Below are 8,279 nucleotides of genomic sequence, written 5' to 3'. Positions count from 1 at the left end.
GAAGCCAGTTTGTGCACAGAGAAAGAGATGGGGAACAGAGATGAATAAGGCTAGTGAGCTAGAAATCTTTGATTCTAGGAAACTCAGATAAGTCAGTAGCTTGTGAACACTGAATGAGTGGGTTTTGGAGCCCAGTGTGTGTTTTTACTTGCCCGCCGGGTGCAAGCTAGGATTAAAGGTAATGGCCCATCAGTTCTTGGCTCCGTTGTTTCATTACTGATGGTCCGAATCAAATGCGAACCTGCATTGGCCAGGTGGCTGTGATGGTGGTTGTGGCTACTGGCTTTACAGAAAGGAAGAGAGAGATAGAGAGAAAGGAGAGGAGGGAGGGTGGAGAAGCAGATGGGTATTTCTCCTGTGTGCCCTGGTCAGGAATTGAACCCGGAATTTCCACACGCCAGGCTGATGCTCTACCACTGAGCCTACTGGCCAAGGCCAAGTGCTGTGTTTTAAAGCACAGGCCAGTGATTGCATATGAGAGTATACACTGCTACATACAGATGAACTGATCAGACCACAACTTCTCAATGTTTAAAACAGAATAAGCAAAAAATAAAAATAAAAATAAATAAAGCAGGTTAGGCTTTCTCGTAAAAGCAGCACCGTTGTGACATTTTAACTTTAGTATTCTTCTTATTCACCTTCTCCTTCAATGGAATACACACCAACCTCCTCATAATGCTTCTCAAGGGCCTCAGGAAACTCTCCTCCCTCCATGCCTTCACCCTTGTACCAGTGGACAAAAGCACGCGTGGCATACATCAGGTCAAACTTGTGGTCCAGGCGAGCCCAGGCCTCAGCAATAGCTGTGTTGTTTCTCAGCATGCACACAGCTCACTGTACTTTGACGAGGTCTCCACCAGGCACCACAGTGAGAGGCTGATAGTTAATGCCAACTTTGAAGCCAGCGGGGTAATGGTCCACAAACTGGATAATATGCTTGGTCTTGATAGTAGCAATGGCAACACTGATATATTTGGGAACCATATTACCATGGTAAAACAAGCAATAAGCCATGTACTTACTATGGTGAGGCTCACATTTCACCGTCTGATCAACTGACTGGCTCAAAGCATGCATTGGTGATCTCTGCTAAAGAAAGCTGTTCAAGGTAGGCTTTCTCAGCAGAGATGACAGGGGCATATGTGGCCAGAGGGAAGTAGATGCGGGGATAGGTCTGGAATTCAGTCAAATTAACATTCAGGGCTCCATCAAACTTGAGGGAAGCAGTGATGGAGGACACAATTTGACCTATAAACCTAGTCAGCTTAGTATAGGTTGGGCACTCAATATTGAGCTTTCTGCAACAGATTGTTGTAGTTGGCCTTGTTGTCAACCATGAAGGCACAATTCGAGTGCTCCAGGGTGGTGAGGATAGAGTTGTAGGGCTCAACTACAGCTGTGAAAACCTGGGGGACTGGATAAATAAAGAACTCTAGCTTGGACTTCTTGACATAATCAACAGAGAGATGTTCCATCAGCAGGGAGGTGAACCTAGAACCAGTTCCCCCACCAAAGCTGTGGAAAGCCAAGAGGCTCTAAAGACCTGTGCACTGGTCAGTCAGTTTCTTAATTCATTCCAAGGCAAGGGCAATGCTCTCCTTGCCAATGGTGTAGTGTCCTTGGGCATAGTTATTGGAAGCATCTTCCTTGCTTGTGATAAGCTGCTCAGGGTGGGAGAGCTGGCAGAGGTACCAGTGTGAACTTCATTAATGACTGTGGGTTCTAGGTCTACACAAGTGTTTGTAGATCACTGGGCACATGCTTGGCAGAGCCTGTCTCACTGAAGAAGGTGTTGAAGGAGTCATCTCCCCTCCCAAAGGTCTTGTCACTTGGCATCTGGCCCTGGGTTAGCCAGTGTGGATGAAGATGCACTCACACGTGGTTGCTGCTTCATGGCTGTGTAGTGGACGGTGGAAAGGAAGAGAAGTTTTGCTTCTTAGAGCACAACTTATAGGAGGTAGATGTAGGGGAACCTCTTAAGTCTATTTTAGATGAATTACAACAAATGCACACATCTGTGTGACCCAAACTCCTATCAGGATACAGAGCTACACTTACCATCATTCCAGAAACCTCCCTTATGCCCCTTTCAGTCAACCCCTCCTTCCCACTGTGTACTGATTCCTACACCACTTAGATTGGTTTTCTCTTCACATTTAAAAAGACCTTCCCGGCTGGCCTTTAGTGAAGGAATTTAGGGGACAGGGAGCAGGGGAAGAAAAAACAGGAAACCTGTATAAGCAAGGTCCAAGCCAGTGACGACAGGGGCTTGGAATAGGGTGGGTGGCAGTGGGGAGATAAGGAAATAGATCAATTTGGGTTATTTTTTTTTTTGGGGGGGGGAGAGGTAATAAAGGGTAATGAGGGTCAAACATATGGTGACAAATGGAGATTTGACTTTGGGTGGTGAGAGAGATGATGTGTTATAGAATGGTACTTTTAAAATTTAAATATTTTTATTAACCAATATATTTAATAAAACATTTTTTTTCTTTTTTTTTTTTGTATTTTTCTGAAGCTGGAAACGGGAGAGACAGTCAGACAGACTCCCGCATGTGCCTGACCGGGATCCACCCGGCACGCTCACCAGGGGGCGATGCTCTGCCCACCAGGGGGCGATGCTCTGCCCCTCCGGGGCATTGCTCGTCCTGACCAGAGCCACTCCAGCGTCTGGGGCAGAGGCCAAGGAGCCATCCCCAGCGCCCGGGCCATCTTTGCTCCAATGGAGCCTTGGCTGCGGGAGGGGAAGAGAGAGACAGAGAGGAAGGAGAGGGGGAGGGGTGGAGAAGCAGATGGGCGCTTCTCCTGTGTGCCCTGGCCGGGAATCGAACCGGGACTTCTGCACGCCAGGCCGACACTCTACCACTGAGCCAACCGGCCAGGGCCAATAAAACATTTTTTAATTGGATGTATTTGACAGTAGGGACAGCAGGATTTGCTGACAAATTGGGTTTGAAGGCAAAGGAAGGAATTGAAGCTAGCCCTGTCAAATACAAACAATTCTGATCTTAGGTAAGGAGAAACTTGATTCCAAAAGATGACTGCAAGAGCGTGAAAAAGACTATTGTGCCGACAGTGAACACCATAGAATCTGATAACACAGAAGGATGTTTTCTTATTTTTTTTTTTATTGTTAATTTTTGTTAGTTTATCTGAATCAAAGTGATGATGACATATGCTGGGGAGCAAGATATCAAATGTTCCCAAGGGGTGTGTTTTGTAGTGAACAAAAACTTCCTCTATGCCTAGGTTTTTGTCCTTGGCAAGTGGGAAGTTGGTGCCTTTTACAGAGGTGAGGAGGAAATGAGGGGAAGGTATGGGTGGGAAGCTGGTGGAACATATTGTGCAGGAGATATGAGAATCAGGATTTCTCTTTGGCTCCATGAAGTGTAAGGTGCCCTTCAATGTCCCAGAAATTTGTATTAGAGTTTGAATGTAGCACCTTCTAGAACCCTCTAGAACAAGGCACAGGAGGACTAGAACTGGCACCTAATTCCTGACAGCACAGTGTAGACCAGCCTCCCTGTCTGGTCTCAGGGCACAGCCCTGCAATGGCAGAGGCTAGCATCAAGACCAGAGGAGACCTCAGGGAACATTCAGGCCCTGTTTTGAGGAATGGGGCTTTGGTCTAGAATAAAAATGACAAGATAGCAAAGATTCTAAGAGTCTAATGTTTTAAGATGACCATGACTGCAAGATCCTATAGATAAGAAAACTTAAACATTCCTAAAATTCTAAAGATTCCAAGACAAGACTTTCTACTAGCCTGGTAATAAAATTCAAGCTCCTGATGGTGGCCTGTAGGGCTCTTCAAAATGTGGCTATTGGCCGCTGAATTTGACATCATCTTGGTCCACTCTGTTCTTGGTTCATAACATTTCACTCGTGCTGACCTTGCATCAGTTTCTCAAACACCAAGCCGGCCTCAGGCCCTTTGCACTAGCCCTGTGCCTGAAATGCTTGGCCTGAAGATTGAGGTTGACTCATTTTCTGTTACCAGCTCAAAGGCCTGTTCCTTCCAGAAGAAACTATCCCAGACCACATACACTGAATTAGCATCTCCCTGCATTCCAGCCTCTGCTTTTATTTATTAAATAAGGTACTATATAAATTAGATGAGATCGGGAAGGTACTATATAAATTAAACTAATTAATATATTTTTAATCACTTATAATAGTGCCTGGTAGTATGCTTTGAATTTTACATAAAATATAAAACATTTTCTTTATAGCCTCTTATTACCACCTAAAAGCATTTTATATGTTGATTTACATTTATATTTTGCCCCAGCCCCCAGAATGTTCTTTCCATGGGGTCAAGAACTTGTCTGTTTGGCTCACTGATGGTGTATATCCCCAGTGTCCAGCACATAGTAGGTGCTCAATAAATATTTTGTTAAATAAATGATTTGAATACAATTTGCTAGTCTCTCAAATTCATTTAAACAGCAGTCAAGGTTTCCAAATTTTCAAGTCTAAAGAGCAAAGATTCAGAGGTTCCAAACATAAATTTAGGTTTAGTAGTATTAAAAAACAAAATTAAACTGAGTAGATTTGAAGATATAATTAGCTTTAATTAAGAAATTCATGAATTGGGCAGTATCCCTTCTAGCCACTAGAAGGGTGTGCAAGGTGTTGTACAAAATGGTAGGTTTTTATAGGAAAAAGGATGGGGCAAGGGAGCTATTGACAGACGAAAGGATTATTTGGGGGCAGAGGAATTTTTTCTTTGGGGAAATAGAATTAACCCTTTGAGTAGTGAGTTTTTTTCATGCTCACTGACCCCCAGGAGTGAGTTTCTTTTCAAAAAATGAAATTAGTTCCAGTTTTATTAACTTAAAATCATGTTTGTTTGATAACACTGGGGAACAATTTTTTTTCTTTTTCTGTTGCATGAGGTTTTAGAACTGTTTCTATATATTTATGCATTGCTTATTCCAAATCTAAAATCCATTTTTTGGGCAGGCTCTAGTTTGTATGCAATTTTAATTTCCTTTTGTTACAGTTAATGGCATGCATTGGTTTTTAAATTGGAGTTAAAGGGCAAGGACTCTTGAACATAACCACAAGGCAATTAATGTTTTACAAACATCACTTTTACGTAATTGTAGTTGTTTTTAAATGTAAAAAATTATTATCTGGTAAAAACACCTTCTTATTTTGTTTTAAGATTGAATCATGGCTTCTTTGAGTAGGCGTAAATGTAAGAATAGTCCGGACACCTTCTGTTATATATGTGGCTGTTACACACTTCAATGTCAAAGGCGCAATATTTCATCATTTGTGACACGTGCATATATTGCCTATTTTCAAGTTTCCCTTGGCGATCAAGACAAGAATTTGGGTCCTCATATTGTATGTCATAATTGTGAGGAAATGCTTTGTGACTGGACAAAAGGAAAACGCAAAGGAATGCCTTTTGGTATTCCCATGGTTTGACGTGAACCTAAGGACCACAGCAGTGACTGTTATTTCTGTCTGATCCATACAAAGGACATTGGCAAGAAAAAATGGCATATGATCGCATATCCTAGTATTCCTTCAGCAATATGCCCTATCCCACACTCTGAGACACTCCCGGTTCCAGCTTTCAATGGTTTTATTTCTTCTAAGGATGAAGAAAGTGAACATGGCAATCAAGTGTATTTTGATAAGATGCATGAGGAAATGGTTATAGAATCTGAAGGGTCTTCTTCTGATGCCAAGCAATCATTAACCCCTCAGCAGTTTAGCCAACCTGAATTGAATGACTTAGTAAGAGATTTGGGCCTATCAAAGAAAGTAGCTGAGTTATTAGCCTCCAGGCTTCAAGAAAAGAATGTATTTCACCGGTCAGCTAAAGTATCCCGTTTTAGGAAGCGTGAACAAATTTTTGTGAACTTTTTTCCAAAGACAAACACTTTGTTTAAAGTCATGATATCAATAGTCTTCTCAGCCAGCTAGGTGTTACCACATACAGTCCAACAGAATGGTGGCTATTTCTTAACAGAAATATGATGGCAGACTATTGCTGGAGTATCAAACGAGATTGTCCTCAAGAAGTACACAAATGCAAGAGCTACAAACGCAAATTTTTGCCTGAATAGAATTTAAATAAGTTTTGCACAAATTTTATGATTAAAATAAGTGTTTTAATGTGTTCTATTTCAAAATTGTAGACAAATTCTGATGCAATCATATCTTTTAGTGTATTTACTGCATTGTATAAATTATTATATTTTCACAAAGATGATGCCCAAGAAGACATTCTACTTCATTATGTTAAACCAGTGGTCCCCAATCTTTTTTGGGCCACGGACCGGTTTAATGTCAGAAAATATTTTCACGGACCGGCCTTTAGGGTGGGATGGATAAATGTATCATGTGACCGAGACAATTGTCAAGAGTGAGTCTCAGATGGATGTAACAGAGGGAATCTGGTCATTTTTTAAAAGTAAAACATTGTTCAGACTTAAATATAAATAAAACAGAAATAATGTAAGTTATTTATTCTTTCTCTGCAGATCGGTACCAAATGGCCCATGGACTGGTACTGGTCCACGGCCCGGGGTTGGGGACCACTGTGTTAAACTAAATATTGAAAATTTTACAATAAGATGAAAACCTAAAATCTTGAATTGTAAAAAAACTGTAGCTTACAGAGAAAAACTAATATCAGATTTGAGATCAGCACACTCGAATTAGGTAAGAACAAGTGTTTTTGTGGATGCAACGAAAATTTTGTTCCCCAGTGTAATCAATTTATGGAAATAAGAAGAAGATACATTTGCCTTTTTTTAATGTTGCCATTGTACATGTACAATCCTACTCTGGATAGGAGGCATGAAAGACATCCATGAACATTTGGAATACTCTAAGGGTTAAAGGTTTTTATCACACAGATTGCCTCTTCTTTCTATGGTGCATGGAGAGGGTCCATGTGACTAATTACCTTACTGGTGCTTGACCAGAAAATTCCAGACTGGTTGATTAAGATTTGGTTTCTGGGAGAGGTTGAAACTGCAATTAGAGCAGATATTAAATCCAGGTTTGGTATCATGGGTATTAGGCATGAGGAGTGCCATTTGGGGCCTGTGGTTTTCTCTTTAATAGTAGGACCTACGTCATCAGTGGTGGATCCTGGCCTCTCTTCATGCCTCACCAGGAGATGCCCACACATACTGTTTGGTGCCTGACAGCTGACACCCCGCACCCCCCACCAGCTACTTCCCATCAGACCACCTCTGGCTTGAGCTGGGTGGAACTGGAGTGACTCTCTTTACATTTGAGCTCACACCATGGATTTCTTACACTACTTTGGAGGCTGCCAAACCAGCAGGCTGAGTGGTGGGCTCTGGAAGTTGCTGGAAGGTTTATTATGCAGTTTGGATATGAGCCGTGGTGCTCTGCTCTCTGGCTGCTGTCCCCACCCCCACCTCCTTGACTTTCTCTTTTCCCTCCTTCAAAGCCACCTCACCCAGCACTCAGAACTGGGCAAAGGGCAGTATTGCTTCCTTCCTGCTGCCCTGGGTCGGGGTTTCCGTTGATACTCAGAGCATCCCTGGCTGTGAGTAACATTAGGGACTTGACTATGTCACAGACCACCGGGCAGCAATGTTCTTTGGTTTCCACTGTCCCCTCACCCCATCCTCACCTCCCATTCGTTATCCACCCCCTTGTCCATCCTGTCATCTATCTGTTCACCTCATCCTCTCTTTCTGATACTATTTACTATGCCCTGTAGCCGGGTATGTGTGTGTGTGTAAAAATAAGGCACTGACAGAAATAATCAAATCAGGAAGGCAGTCACGGGGAAAATAAAGTTGTGTGTGTTCCTGTGATTACTCCTTCTCCCTCCCCGCCATCTCTGTCTGCATCTGATTGCCATCTGTTCCATGCATCTCTTTCTTCTGCTTTAAAAAATAATTATTTCAAATACAAAGACAGGCCAGGTTTAGAGGAATTGTTGTGATTAGTAGTGCATGTACACCTATTTTGTTATATCTTAGCACTTTTATCATTTATTTCTCTAGAGAAATAAAACATTTCTAACTGACTTGAGGCCCCCTGTGTCCCCTCCCAGATGTCATATAATTAATATTCTGAGGTATCTCTTTATTCTTTTTCTACATATTTGTGTTTCCACACACAATATTTGGGAAAGTGGTCTTTTGCAGGTTTAAAAACTTTACACACAGTACATGCATATCTTTCTATAACTGGCCCCTTTTCCTCAGTTTTTGAGATTGTTCACATCAGTACATGCGGCTGGGCTTTGTTTGTTTTAACTCCTGGGA

General features: G+C 42.1%; 1 pseudogene; it reads right to left on the bottom strand.

Moving 5' to 3' along the window:
* Positions 1–621: 621 nt before the first annotated feature.
* Positions 622–1,839, bottom strand: LOC136380888 (tubulin alpha-1D chain pseudogene; annotated as a pseudogene).
* Positions 1,840–8,279: the final 6,440 nt, after the last annotated feature.

Source organism: Saccopteryx leptura, chromosome 9, assembly GCF_036850995.1.
Source record: "Saccopteryx leptura isolate mSacLep1 chromosome 9, mSacLep1_pri_phased_curated, whole genome shotgun sequence".
In the NCBI taxonomy this organism is placed as follows: Eukaryota; Metazoa; Chordata; class Mammalia; order Chiroptera; family Emballonuridae; genus Saccopteryx; species Saccopteryx leptura.
The sequence above is the reverse complement of the archived record's forward strand: the minus strand, read 5'-3'. Positions and strand labels throughout refer to the sequence as shown.